Here is a 20,178-nt window from a genome sequence, read left to right as displayed (position 1 = left end):
AAAAAGGGCGTATGCGTTTTTTCCTGAATATATTCAGGAAAAAACGCATACGCCCTTTTTGGCCAACCAAGCAAGCTTGCAAAGGAAATCTGCACTACAATGAAGTCTCACTTCCCCCCGGTCAAAAGGGCCATCTGAAAAAAGTGTAAAATCCAGAAAGGCAGGACAGGCCATGGAGAACTGGGAGCCTTGTTATGCTGATGGGCGGGATGTAAATTGCCAAGAGACACTCGGGAGAAGTGTATGGTGTTTCCTGAAACATCTAAAAAACAAAGCAACAGAGCCTAGGGCACTTTCACTTATGGTCCTATAGATTAGGGAAATAAAAATCCAAAAGGCACAGCCACCCCAAAGTTTGGAACGGCTCTGTTTACAAGAACCTCGTTTACCGTACAAGTTCAATATCACAGAAAGTGAAAAATGGATAAAGAACTTGTGGTACTTACGTACAATGAAGTATCACTCAGCAATGAAATCTATGTCATCAGGCCCGTAGCAGCATAATGAGTGGATTCAGGTACGATGATTCTAACTGAAATAAGTCACACAGAAAAAGAAACATCATAAGATATCAGTAATACACGGAATGTAAACTTGGCTACACAGGAACTGAATTACAGAACAGAACAGGGTCTCAAATTTAGAAAACCAACTTATGCTTGCTTAAGGGGAAAGGTGAGTTGGGGTGCTGCATAAAACCAGAGATTGAAATGAGCACAGATAAAGTTCCTTAAGCCAAATATGGAATAGACAAGAGCTATTCCTTGCTCAACGAAATGGACTCAACACCCCATATTAAACGCCTAAGAATGTACCTGACTAGTAAGTATCTTCAAACCTATGGATTGCTATGTCTCCAAAAGAGAATCAAGCGTGTGTACAGGGACATAAACGCAGCAGTGATAGGATTGGAGAGGTTCGGTGAGCAAATGAAGACCATTGAAGTCATATTGCATGGTACCCATTCCACGGGTCTCAACTCTCCAGGTTTAAGGTATTCTTCCTTCAGCTAAAACATGCATGTGGAACCCAGAGTACGATGAACCATGGGAACGGGAGACGTGTTCAAATATGTTTCAGTTTTCCTCCCCTGGTACTCGGGTGCAACATTCCAGACGCTTTACTAACACTCTCCCCCTTGGAGAGTCAGCGCCTTTAACCTCCTGATGGCCCAGTTTGCAATTTCTGTGGAAGATGAACAGGAATAGGGAGAACCAATGAGAGACTAGCTGGAGGTGTCTGGACGGGCAAATTTAACTCTCATTTCCCACCAGGAAGAGGAAGTAACTAACGGCTCACCGTGCCACGCCGGAACCAGATTAGGGCCTGAAGCCATCCTGTGGTGTTGCGGCCAGCTCACAAGAAAGCGAGTTGAAGAAAGGAGCTGAAGGTCACTGTAATTCACAAACCTGCAGAGTTATAAATGACAGCTATCGTCCAAAAATAGACTGAAGTAAGGCTGCCAAGAGGACTTGAAAGCGGGGCAGAATTGCAGGAAACCGATTTCAGGAGGTAGACTGGAATTGCATTGAAAGCATAGGAAAAGAGGCAGAACGTCCACAATGATGCACTTGGCCAAAAAGGGCGTATGCGTTTTTTCCTGAATATATTCAGGAAAAAACGCATACGCCCTTTTTGGCCAACCAAGCAAACTTGCAAAGGAAAGCTGCACTACAATGAAGTCTCACTTCCACCCGGTCAAAAGGGCCATCTGAAAAAAGTGTAAAATCCAGAAAGGCACGACAGGCCATGCAGAACTGGGAGCCTTGTTATGCTGATGGGCGGGATGTAAATTGCCAACAGACACTCGGGAGAAGTGTATGGTGTTTCCTGAAACATCTAAAAAACAAAGCAACAGAGCCTAGGGCACTTCCACTTATGGTCCTATAGCTTAGGGAAATTAAAATCAAAAAGACACAGCCACCCCAAAGTTTGGGACAGCTCTGTTTACAAGAACATCGTTTACCGTACAAGTTCAATATCACAGAAAGTGAAAAACGGATAAAGAACCTGTGGTACTTACGTACAATGCAGTATCACTCAGCATGAAATCTATGTCATCAGGCTCGTAGCAGCATAATGAGTGGATTCAGGTACGATGATTCTAACTGAAATAAGTCACACAGAAAAAGAAACATCATAAGATATCACTAATACACGGAATGTAAACTTGGCTACACAGGAACTGAATTCCAAAACAGAACAGGGTCTCAAATTTAGAAAACCAACTTATGCTTGCTTAAGGGGAAAGGTGAGTTGGGGTGCTGCATAAAACCAGAGATTGAAATGAGCACAGATAAAGTTCCTTAAGCCAAATATGGAATAGACAAGAGCTACTCCTTGCTCAACGAAATGGACTCAACACCCCATATTAAACGCCTAAGAATGTACCTGACTAGTAAGTATCTTAAAACCTATGGATTGCTATGTCTCCAAAAGAGAATCAAGCGTGTGTACAGGGACATAAACGCAGCAGTGATAGGATTGGAGAAGTTCGGTGAGCAAATGAAGACCTTTGAAGTCATATTGCATGGTACCCATTCCACGGGTCTCAACTCTCCAGGTTTAAGGTATTCTTCCTTCAGCTAAAACATGCATGAGGAACCCAGAGTACGATGAACCATGGGAACGGGAGACGTGTTCAAATATGTTTCAGTTTTCCTCCCCTGGTACTCGGGTGCAACATTCCAGACGCTTTACTAACACTCTCCCCCTTGGAGAGTCAGCGCCTTTAACCTCCTGTTTGGCCCAGTTTGCAATTTCTGCGGAAGATGAACAGGAATAGCGAGAACCAAAGAGAGACTAGCTGGAGGTGTCTGGACGGGCAAATTTAACTCTCATTTCCCACCAGGAAGAGGAATTAACCAAAGGCTCAGCGTGCCGTGCCGGAACCAGATTAGGGCCTGAAGCCATCCTGCGGTGTTGTGGCCAGGTCACAAGAAAGCGAGTTGAAGAAAGGATCTCAGGGACACTGTAATTCACAAACCTGCAGAGTTATAAATGACAGCTATCGTCCAAAAATATACTGAAGTAAGGCTGCCAAGAGGACTTGAAAGCGGGGCAGAATTGCAGGAAACCGATTTCAGGAGGTAGACTGGAATTGCATTGAAAGCATAGGAAAGGGGGCAGAGCGTCCACAATGATGCACTTGGCCAAAAAGGGCGTATGCGTTTTTTCCTGAATATATTCAGGAAAAAACGCATAAGCACTTTTTGGCCAACCAAGCAAGCTTGCAAAGGAAATCTGCACTACAATGAAGTCTCACTTCCCCCCGGTCAAAAGGGCCATCTGAAAAAAGTGTAAAATCCAGAAAGGCTGGACAGGCCATGGAGAACTGGGAGCCTTGTTATGCTGATGGGCGGGATGTAAATTGCCAACAGACACTGGGGAGAAGTGTATGGTGTTTCCTGAAACATCTAAAAAACAAAGCAACAGAGCCTAGGGCACTTCCACTTAGGGTCCTATAGCTTAGGGAAATTAAATTCAAAAAGACACAGCCATCCCAAAGTTTGGGACGGCTCTGTTTACAAGAACCTCGTTTACAGTACAAGTTCAACATCGCAGAAAGTGAAAAATGGATAAAGAAGTTGTGGTATTTACTTACAAAGCAATATCACTCAGCAATGAAATCTATGTCATCAGGCCCTTAGGAGCACAATGAGTGGATTCAGGTACGATGATTCTAACTGAAATAAGTAACACAGAAAAAGAAACATCATAAGATATCACTAATACACGGAATGTAAACTTGGCTACACAGGAACTGAATTACAAAACATAACAAGGTCTCAAATTTAGAAAACCAACTTATGCTTGCTTAAGGGAAAAGGTGAGTTGGGGTGCTGCATAAAACCAGAGATTGAAATGAGCACAGATAAAGTTCCTTAAGCCAAATATGGAATAGACAAGAGCTACTCCTTGCTCAACGAAATGGACTCAACACCCCATATTAAACGCCTAAGAATGTACCTGACTAGTAAGTATCTTAAAACCTATGGATTGCTATGTCTCCGAAAGGGAATCAAGCATGTGTACAGGGACATAAACGCAGCAGTGATAGGATTGGAGAGGTTCGGTGAGCAAATGAAGACCCTTTGAAGTCATATTGCATGGTACCCATTCCACGGGTTTCAACTACCCAGGTTTAAGGTATTCTTCCTTCAGCTAAAACATGCATGTGGAACCTAGAGTATGATCAACCATGTGATCGGGAGACGTGTTCAAATATGTCTCAGTTTTCCTCCCCTGTACTCGGGTGCAACATTCCAGACGCTTTACTAACACTCTCACCACTTGGAGAGTCAGTCCCTTTAACCTCCTCTTTGGCCCAGTTTGCAATTTCTGCGGAAGATGAACAGGAATAGGGAGAACCAATGAGAGACTAGCTGGAGGTGTCTGGACGGGCAAATTTAACTCTCATTTCCCACCAGGAAGAGGAAGTAACTAACGGCTCACCGTGCCACGCCGGAACCAGATTAGGGCCTGAAGCCATCCTGTGGTGTTGCGGCCAGCTCACAAGAAAGCGAGTTGAAGAAAGGAGCTGAAGGTCACTGTAATTCACAAACCTGCAGAGTTATAAATGACAGCTATCGTCCAAAAATAGACTAAAGTAAGGCTGCCAAGAGGACTTGAAAGCGGGGCAGAATTGCAGGAAACCGATTTCAGGAGGTAGACTGGAATTGCATTGAAAGCATAGGAAAAGAGGCAGAACGTCCACAATGATGCACTTGGCCAAAAAGGGCGTTTGCGTTTTTTCCTGAATATATTCAGGAAAAAACGCATACGCCCTTTTTGGCCAACCAAGCAAGCTTGCAAAGGAAATCTGCACTACAATGAAGTCTCACTTTCCCCCAGTCAAAAGGGCCATCTGAAAAAAGTGTAAAATCCAGAAAGGCAGGAAAGGCCATGGAGAACTGGGAGCCTTGTTATGCTGATGGGCGGGATGTAAATTGCCAACACACACTCAGGAGAAGTGTATGGTGTTTCCTGAAACATCTAAAAAACAAAGCAACAGAGCATAGGGTACTTCCACTTATGGTCCTATAGCTTAGGGAAATTAAAATCAAAAAGACACAGCCACCCCAAAGTTTGGGACGCCTCTGTTTACAAGAACCTCGTTTACCGTACAAGTTCAACATCGCAGAAAGTGAAAAATGGATAAAGAAGTTGTGGTATTTACTTACAAAGCAATATCACTCAGCCATGAACTCTATGTCATCAGGCACTTAGCAGCACAATGAGTGGATTCAGGTATGATGATTCTAACTGAAATAAGTCACACAGAAAAAGAATCATCATAAGATATCAGTAATACACGGAATGTAAACCTGGCTACAAAGGAACTGAATTACAGAACAGAACAGTGTCTCAAATTTAGAAAACCAACTTATGCTTGCTTAAGGGGAAAGGTGAGTTGGGGTGTTGCATAAAACCAGAGATTGAAATGAGCACAGATAAAGTTCCTTAAGCCAAATATGGAATAGACAAGAGCTACTCCTTGCTCAATGAAATGGACTCAACACCGCATATTAAACGCCTAAGAATGTACCTGACTAGTAAGTATCTTAAAACCTATGGATTGCTATGTCTCCAAAAGAGAATCAAGCATGTGTACAGGGACATAAACGCAGCAGTGATAGGATTGGAGAGGTTCGGTGATCAAATGAAGACCCTTTGAAGTCATATTGCATGGTACCCATTCCACGGGTTTCAACTACCCAGGTTTAAGGTATTCTTCCTTCAGCTAAAACATGCATGTGGAACCTAGAGTATGATCAACCATGTGATCGGGAGACGTGTTCAAATATGTCTCAGTTTTCGTACCCTGGTACTCGGGTGCAACATTCCAGACGCTTTACTAACACTCTCCCGACTTGGAGAGTCAGTCCCTTTAACCTCCTGTTTGGCCCAGTTTGCAATTTCTGCGGAAGATGAACAGGAATAGCGAGAAACAATGAGAGACTAGCTGGAGGTGTCTGGACGTGTAAATTTAACTCTCATTTCCCACCAGGAAGAGGAATTAACCAAAGGCTCAGCGTGCCGTGCCGGGATCAGATTAGGGCCTGAAGCCATCCTGCGGTGTTGCGGCCAGGTCACAAGAAAGCGAGTTGAAGAAAGGAGCTCAGGGGCACTGTAATTCACAAACCTGCAGAGTTATAAATGACAGCTATCGTCCAAAAATATACTGAAGTAAGGCTGCCAAGAGGACTTGAAAGCGGGGCAGAATTGCAGGAAACCGATTTCAGGAGGTAGACTGGAATTGCATTGAAAGCATAGGAAAAGAGGCAGAACGTCCACAATGATGCACTTGGCCAAAAAGGGCCTATGCGTTTTTTCCTGAATATATTCAGGAAAAAACGCATAGGCCCTTTTTGGCCAACCAAGCAAGCTTGCAAAGGAAATCTGCACTACAATGAAGTCTCACTTCCCCCCGATCAAAAGGGCCATCTGAAAAAAGTGTAAAATCCAGAAAGGCAGGACAGGCCATGGAGAACTGGGAGCCTTGTTATGCTGATGGGCGGGATGTAAATTGCCAACAGACACTCGGGAGAAGTGTATGGTGTTTCCTGAAACATCTAAAAAACAAAGCAACAGAGCCTAGGGCACTTCCACTTATGGTCCTATAGCTTAGGGAAATTAAAATCAAAAAGACACAGCCACCCCAAAGTTTGGGACGCCTCTGTTTACAAGAACCTCGTTTACCGTACAAGTTCAATATCACAGAAAGTGAAAAATGGATAAAGAACTTGTGGTACTTACGTACAATGCAGTATCACTCAGCAATGAAATCTATGTCATCAGGCCCTTAGCAGCACAATGAATGGATTCAGGTATGATGATTCTAACTGAAATAAGTCACACAGAAAAAGAAACATCATAAGATATCACTAATACACGGAATGTAAACTTGGCTACACAGGAACTGAATTACAGAACAGAACAGGGTCTCAAATTTAGAAAACCAACTTATGCTTGCTTAAGGGGAAAGGTGAGTTGGGGTGCTGCATAAAACCAGAGATTGAAATGAGCACAGATAAAGTTCCTTAAGCCAAATATGGAATAGACAAGAGCTACTTCTTGCTCAACGAAATGCACTCAGCACCCCATATTAAACGCATAAGAATGTACCTGACTAGTAACTATCTTAAAACCTATGGATTGCTATGTCTCCAAAAGAGAATCAAACGTGTGTACAGGGGCATAAACGCAGCAGTGTTAGGATTGGAGAGGTTCGGTGAGCAAATGAAGACCCTTTGAAGTCATATTGCATGGTACCCATTCCACGGGTTTCAACTACCCAGGTTTAAGGTATTCTTCCTTCAGCTAAAACATGCATGTGGAACCTAGAGTATGATCAACCATGTGATCGGGAGACGTGTTCAAATATGTCTCAGTTTTCCTCGCCTGGTACTTCGGTGCAACATTCCAGACGCTTTACTAACACTCTCCCCACTTGGAGAGTCAGCGCCTTTAACCTCCTGTTTGGCCCAGTTTGCAATTTCTGCGGAAGATGAACAGGAATAGGGAGAACCAATGAGAGACTAGCTGGAGGTGTCTGGACGGGCAAATTTAACTCACATTTCCCACCAGGAAGAGCAAATAACCAAAGGCTCAGCGTGCCGTGCCGGAACCAGATTAGGGCCTGAAGACATCCTGCGGTGTTGAGGTCAGCTCAAAAGAAAGCGAGTTGAAGAAAGGAGCTCAGGGGCACTGTAATTCACAAACCTGCAGAGTTATAAATGACAGCTATCGTCCAAAAATATACTGAAGTAAGGCTGCCAAGAGGACTTGAAAGCGGGGCAGAATTGCAGGAAACCGATTTCAGGAGGTAGACTGGAATTGCATTGAAAGCATAGGAAAAGAGGCAGAAAGTCCACAATTATGCACTTGGCCAAAAAGGGCGTATGCGTTTTTTCCTGAATATATTCCAGAAAAAAACGCATACGCCCTTTTTGGCCAACCAAGCAAGTTTGCAAAGGAAATCTGCACTACAATGAAGTCTCACTTCCCCCCGGTCAAAAGAGCCATCTGAAAAAAGTGTAAAATCCAGAAAGGCAGGACAGGCCATGGAGAACTGGGAGCCTTGTTATGCTGATGGGCAGGATGTAAATTGCCAACACACACACAGGAGAAGTGTATGGTGTTTCCTGAAACATCTAAAAAACAAAGCAACAGAGCCTAGGGCACTTCCACTTATGGTCCTATAGCTTAGGGAAATTAAAATCAAAAAGACACAGCCACCCCAAAGTTTGGGACGCCTCTGTTTACAAGAACCTCGTTTACCGTACAAGTTCAATATCACAGAAAGTGAAAAATGGATAAAGAACTTGTGGTACTTATGTACAATTCAGTATCACTCAGCAATGAAATCTATGTCATCAGGCCCTTAGCAGCATAATGAGTGGATTCAGGTACAATGATTCTAACTGAAAAAAGTCACACAGAAAAAGAAACATCATAAGATATCACTAATACACGGAATGTAAACTTGGCTACACAGGAACTGAATTCCAAAACAGAACAGGGTCTCAAATTTAGAAAACCAACTTATGCTTGCTTAAGGGGAAAGGTGAGTTGGGGAGCTGCATAAAACCAGAGATTGAAATGAGCACAGATAAAGTTCCTTAAGCCAAATATGGAATAGACAAGAGCTACTCCTTGCTCAACGAAATGGACTCAACACCCCATATTAAACGCCTAAGAATGTACCTGACTAGTAAGTATCTTAAAACCTATGGATTGCTATGTCTCCAAAAGAGAATCAAGCATGTGTACAGGGGCATAAACGCAGCATTGATAGGATTGGAGAGGTTCGGTGAGCAAATGAAGACCCTTTGAAGTCATATTGCATGGTACCCATTCCACGGGTCTCAACTCTCCAGGTTTAAGGTATTCTTCCTTCAGCTAAATCATGCATGTGGAACCTAGAGTATGATCAACCATGTGATCGGGAGACGTGTTCAAATATGTCTCAGTTTTCGTACCCTGATACTCGGGTGCAACATTCCAGACGCTTTACTAACACTCTCCCCACTTGGAGAGTCAGTCCCTTTAACCTCCTGTTTGGCCCAGTTTGCAATTTCTGCGGAAGATGAACAGGAATAGCGAGAAACAATGAGAGACTAGCTGGAGGTGTCTGGACGTGTAAATTTAACTCTCATTTCCCACCAGGAAGAGGAATTAACCAAAGGCTCAGCGTGCCGTGCCGGGATCAGATTAGGGCCTGAAGCCATCCTGCGGTGTTGCGGCCAGCTCACAAGAAAGCGAGTTGAAGAAAGGAGCTCAGGGGCACTGTAATTCACAAACCTGCAGAGTTATAAATGACAGCTATCGTCCAAAAATATACTGAAGTAAGGCTGCCAAGAGGACTTGAAAGCGGGGCAGAATTGCAGGAAACCGATTTCAGGAGGTAGACTGGAATTGCATTGAAAGCATAGGAAAAGAGGCAGAACGTCCACAATGATGCACTTGGCCAAAAAGGGCGTATGCGTTTTTTCCTGAATATATTCAGGAAAAAACGCATACGCCCTTTTTGGCCAACCAAGCAAACTTGCAAAGGAAATCTGCAGTACAATGAAGTCTCACTTCCCCCCGGTCAAAAGGGCCATCTGAAAAAAGTGTAAAATCCAGAAAGGCAGGACAGGCCATGGAGAACTGGGAGCCTTGTTATGTTGATGGGCGGGATGTAAATTGCCAACAGACACTCGGGAGAAGTGTATGGTGTTTCCTGAAACATCTAAAAAACAAAGCAACAGAGCCAAGGTCACTTCCACTTATGGTCCTATAGCTTAGGGAAATTAAAATTAAAAAGACACAGCCACCCCAAAGTTTGGGACGCCTCTGTTTACAAGAACCTCGTTTACCGCACAAGTTCAACATCGCAGAAAGTGAAAAATGGATAAAGAACTTGTGGTACTTACGTACAATGCAGTATCACTCAGCAATGAAATCTATGTCATCAGGCCCTTAGCAGCACAATGAGTGGATTCAGGTACGATGATTCTAACTGAAATAAGTCACACAGAAAAAGAAACATCATAAGATATCAGTAATACACGGAATGTAAACTTGGCTACACAGGAACTGAATTACAGAACAGAACAGGGCCTCAAATTTAGAAAACCAACTTATGCTTGCTTAAGGGGAAAGGTGAGTTGGGGAGCTGCATAAAACCAGAGATTGAAATGAGCACAGATAAAGTTCCTTAAGCCAAATATGGAATAGACAAGAGCTACTCCTTGCTCAACGAAATGGACTCAACACCGCATATTAAACGCCTAAGAATGTACCTGACTAGTAAGTATCTTAAAACCTATGGATTGCTATGTCTCCAAAAGAGAATCAAGCGTGTGTACAGGGGCATAAACGCAGCAGTGATAGGATTGGAGAGGTTCGGTGAGCAAATGAAGACCCTTTGAAGTCATATTGCATGGTACCCATTCCACGGGTTTCACCTACCCAGGTTTAAGGTATTCTTCCTTCAGCTAAAACATGCATGTGGAACCTAGAGTATGATCAACCATGTGATCGGGAGACGTGTTCAAACATGTCTCAGATTTCGTACCCTGGTACTCGGGTGCAACATTCCAGACGCTTTACTAACACTCTCCCGACTTGGAGAGTCAGTCCCTTTAACCTCCTGTTTGGCCCAGTTTCCAATTTCTGCAGAAGATGAACAGGAATAGCGAGAACCAATGACAGACTAGCTGGAGGTGTCTGGACGGGCAAATTTAACTCTCATTTCCCACCAGGAAGAGGAATTAACCAAAGGCTCAGCGTGCCGTGCTGGAACCAGATTAGGGCCTGAAGCCATCCTGCGGTGTTGCGGCCAGCTCAAAAGAAAGCGAGTTGAAGAAAGGAGCTCAGGGGCACTGTTATTCACAAACCTGCAGAGTTATAAATGACAGCTATCATCCAAAAATATACTGAAGTAAGGCTGCCAAGAGGACTTGAAAGCGGGGCAGAATTGCAGGAAACCGATTTCAGGAGGTAGACTGGAATTGCATTGAAAGCATAGGAAAAGAGGCAGAACGTCCACAATGATGCACTTGGCCAAAAAGGGCGTATGCGTTTTTTCCTAAATATATTCAGGAAAAAACGCATACGCCCTTTTTGGCCAACCAAGCAAGCTTGCAAAGGAAATCTGCACTACAATGAAGTCTCACTTCCCCCCGGTCAAAAGGGCCATCTGAAAAAAGTGTAAAATCCAGAAAGGCAGGACAGGCCATGTAGAACTGGGAGCCTTGTTATGCTGATGGGCGGGATGTAAATTGCCAACAGACACTCCGCAGAAGTGTATGGTGTTTCCTGAAACATCTAAAAAACAAAGCAACAGAGCCTAGGGCACTTCCACTTATGGTCCTATAGCTTAGGGAAATTAAAATCAAAAAGACACAGCCACCCCAAAGTTTGGGACGCCTCTGTTTACAAGAACCTCGTTTACAGTACAAGTTCAACATCGCAGAAAGTGAAAAATGGATAAAGAAGATGTGGTATTTACTTACAAAGCAATATCACTCAGCAATGAAATCTATGTCATCAGGCCCTTAGCAGCACAATGAGTGGATTCAGGTATGATGATTCTAACTGAAAAAAGTCACACAGAAAAAGAAACATCATAAGATATCGGTAATACACGCAATAAACTTGGCTACACAGGAAATGAATTACAGAACAGAACAGGGTCTCAGATTTAGAAAACCAACTTATGCTTAATTAAGGGTAAAGGTGAGTTGGGGTGCTGCATAAAACCAGAGATCGAAATGAGCACAGATAAAGTTCCTTAAGCCAAATATGGAATAGACAAGAGCTACTCCTTGCTCAACGAAATGGACTCAACACCGCATATTAAACGCCTAAGAATGTACCTGACTAGTAAGTATCTTAAAACCTATGGATTGCTATGTCTCCAAAAGAGAATCAAGCATGTGTACAGGGGCATAAACGCAGCAGTGATAGGATTGGAGAGGTTTGGTGAGCAAATGAAGACCCTTTGAAGTCATATTGCATGGTACCCATTACACGGTTTTCTACTACCCAGGTTTAAGGTATTCTTCCTTCAGCTAAATCATGCATGTGGAACCTAGAGTATGATCAACCATGTGATCGGGAGACATGTTCAAACATGTCTCAGTTTTCGTACCCTGGTACTCGGGTGCAACATTCCAGACGCTTTACTAACACTCTCCCGACTTGGAGAGTCAGTCCCTTTAACCTCCTGTTTGGCCCAGTTTGCAATTTCTGCGGAAGATGAACAGGAATAGCGAGAACCAATGAGAGACTAGCTGGAGGTGTCTGGACGGGCAAATTTAACTCTCATTTCCCACCAGGAAGAGGAATTAACCAAAGGCTCAGCGTGCCGTGCCGGAACCAGATTAGGGCCTGAAGCCATCCTGCGGTGTTGCGGCCAGCTCACAAGAAAGCGAGTTGAAGAAAGGAGCTCAGGGGCACTGTAATTCACAAACCTGCAGAGTTATAAATGACAGCTATCGTCCAAAAATATACTGAAGTAAGGCTGTCAAGAGGACTTGAAAGCGGGGCAGAATTGCAGGAAACCGATTTCAGGAGGTAGACTGGAATTGCATTGAAAGCATAGGAAAAGAGGCAGAACGTCCACAATGATGCACTTGGCCAAAAAGGGCGTATGCGTTTTTTCCTGAATATATTCAGGAAAAAACGCATACGCCCTTTTTGGCCAACCAAGCAAGCTTGCAAAGGAAACCTGCACTACAATGAAGTCTCACTTCCACCCGGTCAAAACGGCCATCTGAAAAAAGTGTAAAATCCAGAAAGGCAGGACAGGCCATGGAGAACTGGGAGCCTTGTTATGCTGATGGGCGGGATGTAAATTGCCAACAGACACTCGGGAGAAGTGTATGGTGTTTCCTGAAACATCTAAAAAACAAAGCAACAGAGCCTAGGGCACTTCCACTTATGGTCCCATAGCTTAGGGAAATTAAAATCAAAAAGACACAGCCACCCCAAAATTTGGGACGCCTCTGTTTACAAGAACCTCGTTTACAGTACAAGTTCAACATCGCAGAAAGTGAAAAATGGATAAAGAACTTGTGGTACTTACGTACAATGCAGTATCACTCAGCAATGAAATCTATGTCATCAGGCCCTTAGCAGCACAATGAGTGGATTCAGGTACGATGATTCTAACTGAAATAAGTCACACAGAAAAAGAAACATCATAAGATATCACTAATACACGGAATGTAAACTTGGCTACACAGGAACTGAATTACAGAACAGAACAGGGTCTCAAATTTAGAAAACCAACTTATGCTTGCTTAAGGGGAATGGTGAGTTGGGGAGCTGCATAAAACCAGAGATCGAAATGAGCACAGATAAAGTTCCTTAAGCCAAATATGGAATAGACAAGAGCTACTCCTTGCTCAACGAAATGGACTCAACACCGCATATTAAACGCCTAAGAATGTACCTGACTAGTAAGTATCTTAAAACCTATGGATTGCTATGTCTCCGAAAGAGAATCAAGCGTGTGTACAGGGGCATAAACGCAGCAGTGATAGGATTGGAGAGGTTCGGTGAGCAAATGAAGACCCTTTGAAGTCATATTGCATGGTACCCATTCCACGGGTCTCAACTCTCCAGGTTTAAGGTATTCTTCCTTCAGCTAAAACATGCATGTGGAACCCAGAGTATGATCAACCGTGTGAACGGGAGACATGTTCAAATATGTCTCAGTGTTCCTCCCCTGGTACTTGGGTGCAACTTTCCAGACGCTTTACTAACACTCTCCCGACTTGGAGAGTCAGTCCCTTTAACCTCCTGTTTGGCCCAGTTTGCAATTTCTGCGGAAGATGAACAGGAATAGCGAGAACCAATGAGAGACTAGCTGGAGGTGTCTGGACGGGCAAATTTAACTCTCATTTCCCACCAGGAAGAGGAAATAACCAAAGGCTCAGCGTGCCGTGCCGGACAAGATTAGGGCCTGAAGCCATTCTGCGGTGTTGCGGCCAGCTCAAAAGAAAGCGAGTTGAAGAAAGGAGCTCAGGGGCACTGTAATTCACAAACCTGCAGAGTTATAAATGGCAGCTATCGTCCAAAAATATACTGAAGTAAGGCTGCCAAGAGGACTTGAAAGCGGGGCAGAATTGCAGGAAACCGATTTCTGGAGGTAGACTGGAATTGCATTGAAAGCATAGGAAAAGAGGCAGAGCGTCCACAATGATGCACTTGGGCAAAAAGGGCGTATGCGTTTTTTCCTGAATATATTCAGTTAAAAACGCATACACCCTTTTTGGCCAACCAAGCAAGCTTGCAAAGAAATCTGCACTACAATGAAGTCTCACTTCCCCTCGGTCAAACGGTCCACCTGAAAAAAGCGTAAAATCCAGAAAGGCAGGACAGGCCATGGAGAACTGGGAGCCTTGTTATGCTGATGGGCGAGATGGAAATTGCCAACAGACACTCGGGAGAAGTGTATGATGTTTCCTGAAATATCTAAAAAACAAAGCTACAGAGCCTAGGGCACTTCCACTTATGGTCCTATAGCTTAGGGAAATTAAAATCAAAAAGACACAGCCACCCCAAAGTTTGGGACGCCTCTGTTTACAAGAACCTCATTTACCGTACAAGTTCAATATCACAGAAAGTGAAAAATGGATAAAGAACTTCTGGTACTTACGTACAATGCAGTATCACTCAGCAATGAAATCTATGTCATCAGGCCCGTAGCAGCATAATGAGTGGATTCAGGTAGGATGATTCTAACTGAAATAAGTCACACAGAAAAAGAAACATCATAAGATATCACTAATACACGGAATGTAAACTTGGCTACACAGGAACTGAATTCCAAAACAGAACAGGGTCTCAAATTTAGAAAACCAACTTATGCTTCCTTAAGGGGAAAGGTGAGTTGGGGTGCTGCATAAAACCAGAGATTGAAATGAGCACAGATAAAGTTCCTTAAGCCAAATATGGAATAGACAAGAGCTACTCCTTGCTCAACGAAATGGACTCAACACCCCATATTAAACGCCTAAGAATGTACCTGATTAGTAAGTATCTTAAAACCTATGGATTGCTATGTCTCCAAAAGAGAATCAAGTGTGTGTACAGGGGCATAATCGCAGCAGTGATAGGATTGGAGAGTTTCGGTGAGCAAATGAAACCCTTTGAAGTCATATTGCATGGTACCCATTACACGGGTCTCAACTCTCCAGGTTTAAGGTATTCTTCCTTCAGCTAAAATATGCATGTGGAACCCAGAGTATGATCAACCGTGTGAATCGGAGACGTGTTCAAATATGTCTCAGTTTTCCTCTCCTGGTACTCTTGTGCAACATTCCAGATGCTTTACTAACACTCTCCCCACTTGGAGAGTCAGCGCCTTTAACCACCTGTTTGGCCCAGTTTGCAATTTCTGCGGAAGATGAACAGGAATAGGGAGAACCAATGAGACACTAGCTGGAGGTGTCTGGACACGCAAATTTAACTCTCATTTCCCACCAGGAAGAGGAAATAACCAAAGGCTCAGCGTGCCGTGCCGGAACAAGATTAGGGCCTGAAGCCATCCTGCGGTGTTGCGGCCAGCTCACAAGAAAGCGAGTTGAAGAAAGGAGCTCAGGGACACTGTAATTCACAAACCTGCAGAGTTATAAATGACAGCTATCGTCCAAAAATATACTGAAGTAAGGCTGCCAAGAGGACTTGAAAGCGGGGCAGAATTGCAGGAAACCGATTTCAGGAGGTAGACTGGAATTGCATTGAAAGCATAGGAAAAGAGGCAGAGCGTCCACAATGATGCACTTGGCCAAAAAGGACGTATGCGTTTGTTCCTGAATATATTCAGGAAAAAACGCATACGCCCTTTTTGGCCAACCAAGCAAGCTTGCAAAGGAAATCTGCACTACAATGAAGTCTCACTTCCCCCCGGTTAAACGGGCCATCTGAAAAAAGCATAAAATCCAGAAAGGCACGACAGGCCATGGAGAACTGAGAGCCTTGTTATGCTGATGGGCGGGATGTAAATTGCCAACAGACACTCGGGAGAAGTGTATGGTGTTTCCTGAAACATCTAAGAAACAAAGCAACAGAGCCTAGGGCACTTCCACTTATGGTCCTATAGCTTAGGGAAATTAAAATCAAAAAGACACAGCCACCCCAAAGTTTGGGACGCCTCTGTTTACAGGAACCTCGTTTACCGTACAAGTTCAATATCACAGAAAGTGAAAAATGGATAAAGAACTTGTGGTATTTGCTTACAAAACAATATCACTCAGCAATGAAATCTATGTCATCAGGCCCGTAGCAGCATAATGAGTGGATTCAGGTACGATGATTCTAACTGAAATAAGTCACACAGAAAAAGAAACATCATAAGATATCAGTAATACACGGAATGTAAACTTGGCTACACAGGAACTGAATTCCAAAACAGAACAGGGTCTCAAATTTAGAAAACCAACTTATGCTTGCTTAAGGGGAAAGGTGAGTTGGGGTGCTGCATAAAACCAGAGATTGAAATGAGCACAGATAAAGTTCCTTAAGCCAAATATGGAATAGACAAGAGCTACTCCTTGCTCAACGAAATGGACTCAACACCCCATATTAAACGCCTAAGAATGTACCTGACTAGTAAGTATCTTAAAACCTATGGATTGCTATGTCTCCAAAAGAGAATCAAGCGTGTGTACAGGGGCATAAACGCAGCAGTGATAGGATTGGAGAGGTTCGGTGAGCAAATGAAGACCCTTTGAAGTCATATTGCATGGTACCCATTACATGGGTTTCAACTCTCCAGGTTTAAGGTATTCTTCCTTCAGCTAAAACATGCATGTGGAACCCAGAGTATGATCAACCGTGTGAATGGGAGACGTGTTCAAATATGTCTCACTTTTCCTCCCCTTGTACTCGGGTGCAACATTCCAGACGCTTTACTAACACTCTTCCCTCTTGGAAAGTCAGTCCCTTTAACCTCCTGTTTGGCCCAGTTTGCAATTTCTGCGGAAGATGAACAGGAATAGGGAGAACCAATGAGAGACTAGCTGGAGGTGTCTGGACGGGCAAATTTAACTCTCATTTCCCACCAGGAAGAGGAAATAACCAAAGGCTCAGCGTGCCGTGCCGGAACCAGATTAGGGCCTGAAGCCATCCTGCGGTGTTGCGGCCAGGTCACAAGAAAGCGAGTTGAAGAAAGGAGCTCAGGGGCACTGTAATTCACAAACCTGCAGAGTTATAAATGACAGCTATCGTCCAAAAATATACTGAAGTAAGGCTGCCAAGAGGACTTGAAAGCGGGGCAGAATTGCAGGAAACCGATTTCAGGAGGTAGACTGGAATTGCAATGAAAGCATAGGAAAAGAGGCAGAGCGTCCACAATGATGCACTTGGCCAAAAAGTGCGTATGCGTTTTTTCCTGAATATATTCAGGAAAAAACGTATACGCCCTTTTTGGCCAACCAAGCAAGCTTGCAAAGGAAATCTGCACTACAATGAAGTCTCACTTCCCCCCGGTCAAAAGGGCCATCTGAAAAAAGTGTAAAATCCAGAAAAGCAGGAGAGGCCATGGAGAACTGGGAGCCTTGTTATGCTGATGGGCGGGATGGAAATTGCCAACAGACACTCGGGAGAAGTGTATGGTGTTTCCTGAAACATCTAAAAAACAAAGCAACAGAGCCTAGGGCACTTCCACTTATGGTCCTATAGCTTAGGGAAATTAAAATCAAAATGACACAGCGTCCCCAAAGCTTGGGACGCCTCTGTTTACAAGAACCTCGTTTACAGTGCAAGTTCAACATCGCAGAAAGTGAAAAATGGATAAAGAACTTGTGGTATTTGCTTACAAAACAATATCACTCAGCAATGAAATCTATGTCATCAGGCCCGTAGCAGCATAATGAGTGGATTCAGGTACGATGATTCTAACTGAAATAAGTCACACAGAAAAAGAAACATCATAAGATATCAGTAATGCACGGAATGTAAACTTGGCTACACAGGAACTGAATTCCAAAACAGAACAGGGTCTTAAATTTAGAAAACCAACTTATGCTTGCTTAAGGGGAAAGGTGAGTTGGGGTGCTGCATAAAACCAGAGATTGAAATGAGCACAGATAAAGTTCCTTAAGCCAAATATGGAATAGACAAGAGCTACTCCTTGCTCAACGAAATGGACTCAACACGCCATATTAAACGCCTAAGAATGTACCTGACTAGTAAGTATCTTAAAACCTATGGATTGCTATGTCTCCAAAAGAGAATCAAGCGTGTGTACAGGGGCATAAACGCAGCAGTGATAGGATTGGAGAGGTTCAGTGAGCAAATGAAGACCCTTTGAAGTCATATTGCATGGTACCCATTCCACGGGTCTCAACACTCCAGGTTTAAGGTATTCTTCCTTCAGCTAAAACATGCATGTGGAACCTAGAGTATGATCAACCATGTGATCGGGAGACGTGTTCAAATATGTCTCAGTTTTCGTACCCTGGTACTCGGCTACAACATTCCAGACGCTTTACTAACACTCTCCCCACTTGGAGAGTCAGCGCCTTTAACCTCCTGTTTGGCCCAGTTTGCAATTTCTGCGGAAGATGAACAGGAATAGCTAGAACCAATGAGAGACTAGCTGGAGGTGTCTGGACGGGCAAATTTAACTCTCATTTCCCACCAGGAAGAGCAATTAACCAAAGGCTCAGCGTGCCGTGCCGGAACCAGATTAGGGCTTGAAGCCATCCTGCGGTGTTGCGGCCAGCTCAAAAGAAAGCGAGTTGAAGAAAGGAGCTCAGGGGCACTGTAATTCACAAACCTGCAGAGTTATAAATGACAGCTATCGTCCAAAAATATACTGAAGTAAGGCTGCCAAGAGGACTTGAAAGCGGGGCAGAATTGCAGGAAACCGATTTCAGGAGGTAGACTGGAATTGCATTGAAAGCATAGGAAAAGAGGCAGAACGTCCACAATGATGCACTTGGCCAAAAAGGGCGTATGCCTTTTTTCCTCAGGGAAAAATGCATACGCCCTTTTTGGCCAACCAAGCAAGCTTGCAAAGGAAATCGGCACTAAAATGAAGTGTCACTTCCCCCCGGTCAAAAGGGCCATCTAAAAAAAGTGTAAAATCCAGAAAGGCAGGACAGGCCATGGAGAACTGGGAGCCTTGTTATGCTGATGGGCGGGATGTAAATTGCCAACAGACACTCCGGAGAAGTGTATGGTGTTTTTGAAACATCTAAAAAACAAAGCAACAGAGCCTAGGGCACTTCCACTTATGGTCCTATAGCTTAGGGAAATTAAAATCAAAAAGACACAGCCACCCCAAAGTTTGGGACGCCTCTGTTTACAAGAACCTCGTTTACTGTACAAGTTGAATATCACAGAAAGTGAAAAATGGATAAAGAACTTGTGGTACATATGTACAATGCAGTATCACTCAGCAATGAAATCTATGTCATCAGGCCCGTAGCAGCATAATGAGTGGATTCAGGTATGATGATTCTAACTGAAATAAGTCACACAGAAAAAGAAACATCATAAGACATAACTAATACACGGAATGTAAACTTGGCTACACAGGAACTGAATTAGAGAACAGAACAGGGTCTCAAATTTAGAAAACCAACTTATGCTTGCTTAAGGGGAAAGGTGAGTTGGGGTGCTGCATAAAACCAGAGATTGAAATGAGCACAGATAAAGTTCCTTAAGCCAAATATGGAATAGACAAGAGCTACTCCTTGCTCAACGAAATGGACTCAACACCCCATATTAAACGCCTAAGAATGTACCTGACTAGTAAGTATCTTAAAACCTATGGATTGCTATGTCTCCAAAAGAGAATCAAGCGTGTGTACACGGGCATAAACGCAGCAGTGATAGGATTGGAGAGGTTCGGTGAGCAAATGAAGACCCTTTGAAGTCATATTGCATGGTACCCATTACACGGGTCTCAACTCTCCAGGTTTAAGGTATTCTTCCTTCAGCTAAAACATGCATGTGGAACCCAGAGTATGATCAACCGTGTGAATGGGAGACGTGTTCAAATATGTCTCACTTTTCCTCCCCTTGTACTCGGGTGCAACATTCCAGACGCTTTACTAACACTCTTCCCTCTTGGAAAGTCAGCGTCTTTAACCTCCTGTATGGCCCAGTTTGCAATTTCTGCGGAAGATGAACAGGAATAGCGAGAACCAATGAGAGACTAGCTGGAGG

At 43.7% G+C, this 20,178-nt stretch overlaps 1 long non-coding RNA gene across 22 annotated transcripts in view; it reads right to left on the bottom strand.

Annotated features, from left to right (window-relative positions):
* LOC307181269 overlaps positions 1 to 20,178 on the bottom strand; it is a 1,277,915-nt gene that overhangs the window by 757,225 nt on the left and 500,512 nt on the right. For 12 of the 22 annotated variants that reach the window (XR_013826281.1, XR_013826282.1, XR_013826283.1 and 9 more), the window contains exon 2: positions 8,337 to 8,426. The exons of the other annotated variants lie outside the window; for them this stretch is intronic. This is a non-coding gene — a long non-coding RNA (uncharacterized lncRNA). The remainder of the gene's footprint in view (positions 1 to 8,336; positions 8,427 to 20,178) is intronic. 22 annotated transcript variants of the gene reach the window in all.

Source organism: Stenella coeruleoalba (assembly GCF_951394435.1).
Source record: "Stenella coeruleoalba genome assembly, contig: scaffold_62, whole genome shotgun sequence".
Classification (NCBI taxonomy): domain Eukaryota; kingdom Metazoa; phylum Chordata; class Mammalia; order Artiodactyla; family Delphinidae; genus Stenella; species Stenella coeruleoalba.
The sequence above is the reverse complement of the archived record's forward strand: the minus strand, read 5'-3'. Positions and strand labels throughout refer to the sequence as shown.